This window comes from Chinchilla lanigera, unplaced genomic scaffold, assembly GCF_000276665.1.
Source record: "Chinchilla lanigera isolate Chin_1 unplaced genomic scaffold, ChiLan1.0 scaffold00063, whole genome shotgun sequence".
Taxonomy (NCBI): Eukaryota; Metazoa; Chordata; class Mammalia; order Rodentia; family Chinchillidae; genus Chinchilla; species Chinchilla lanigera.
This window is the reverse complement of record NW_004955464.1, coordinates 12,217,625-12,219,561: the sequence shown is the minus strand read 5'-3', so window position 1 is coordinate 12,219,561 and position 1,937 is coordinate 12,217,625. Positions and strand designations below refer to the sequence as shown.

At 35.2% G+C, this 1,937-nt stretch overlaps 1 protein-coding gene across 4 annotated transcripts in view; it reads right to left on the bottom strand.

The window, feature by feature from the left end:
- The window catches only part of LOC102023014 (phosphatidylinositol 3-kinase regulatory subunit gamma), a 160,153-nt gene that overhangs the window by 41,189 nt on the left and 117,027 nt on the right, over positions 1-1,937 (bottom strand). The gene's annotated exons all lie outside the window — the stretch shown is intronic.

Genomic DNA, 1,937 nt, shown 5'->3' with positions numbered 1-1,937 from the left:
AAAAAAAAAAAAAAGAAAAGAAGAAAAAAAATAGCAAACTACCAACATCACAGACATAAACAAAACAAAGTGAGAACATTAAAAATGATACAGGATTCCAAAACAAAATGATAGGAATTAACAGTGATTGTTATATTACATATTGTTATCTTCAACAAAGTTGCTCAGATTACCAGGTATAAGAATGGAAGATTGTTCAAACCACTAAAGAAAATTAAAAAATAATAACTAAAAAAACCATTAGAGATAATACAGAGTTTCACTAGACAAGATGGTAGGAATTCACCAATGCTTGTTCTATTGTATACTGTTGTCTTCAAATCAGTTGCTCAGATTACCAGACATAAGCATGCATAACTGATCAAAATGTAAAAAAATTTAAGCATTGTTTCTTTCAATAAACCACCAGACATCAGCAGTACAGTTATCCTAGCTATCCATATATATATCTACACATATTGCCTTCCTTCTTTTTTTCTTTTTTTTCTTTCCCTCATCCCAGTTGTTCCTCCTTTGAGCAGTTTCTTTCCCTTTCATATTATCTATTGTATGTTTGGGTTTTATTTACTCTTTCAGGTTTTTACACTAGGGAGATAATATAATGTTTATACCTGTGGGTCCGATATATTTCACTTATGAGTATGGTTTCTAGTTGCATCCATTTACCTACAAAAGCCTCGAGTTTATCTTTTTTATAGCTTAGTAATACTCCATTGTGTAAAAATACCACATCTTTTTTATCCATTCCTCAGTGGATGGGCATTTGGGTTGTTTCCAAGATTTACCTATGACAAATTGTGCCACTATAAACATGGGTACATATATATCGCTGTGGTATGATGTTTTTAATTCTTCTGGGAAAATAGCCAGAAGGGGAATAGCCGGGTTAAGTGGGACTTCTAATACTAGTTTTGTGAGGAACCTCCAAACTGATTTCTACAGTGATTTCACCAATGTGTACTCCCACCAGCGGTGGAGAAGGGTTCCTTTTTCCCCACAGCCCTTCCAGCATTTGTTATTGGTTGATTTCTTAATGATAGCCATTCTTACTGGGCTGAAATGAAATCTCAGTGTTGTTTTAATTTGCATTTCTTGAATGACTAATGATATTGAACACTTTTTCATATATTTATTTGCCATTAGCATTTCTTCACCTGAGAAGTGTGGATTCATTTCAGATGCCCATTTTTGGATTGGATCTTTGAATTTTGGGGGCCTGATTTTTTTAAGGCTCTTTTATTTTAAAATGTTCTGATCAACCTGAATGTAAAAAGATACTATATCCTCTTCAAAAAATTAAACAGAATTCCCAAATGACCCAGCAATCCCACTTCTGGGTATATACCCAAAATCATACAAAGCAAGGACTCAGACAGATATCTGCACACCAGTGTTTACGGCAGCATTATTCACAGCAGCCAAAAGCTAAAAATAATCCAAAATGTCGATTAAACCCATCTGTCACAATGAACAGATAAAAAAAAAACAGCATACAGAACACTATACAGCTTTAACTGGAGCGAAATCCTGACAATGCTACAACCTGAATGAACCCTGAAGAAATGACAAATAACCAAAATAAGCCCGTCACGAATGGACAAATATTATATGACTCCATTTACAGTAGCTGAATTCCTAGAGACTGAAAGTAGAGTACATTTATTCCCTTTCTAGGTTCAAAATTATCCAAAACTGTCTTTTACCCCCAAAGGAAATCTGTCCCAGAGTCTTGTTTCTCAAAATAAGGTGCGTGAAGAATCTACACCAAAACCACATGGGAAGGCTGCTAAACGCAGATTCCTGGACTCCACCTCAGTTGAGTTTTGTACACACAGAGATTCTGGACCCCATGCCTCCTCAGAGAAAGAAAGGTTAAGAAAATTTAAGTATTGAGAGTATCTATTATACACCTGTAACCCCAGCACTCAGGAGGCTGA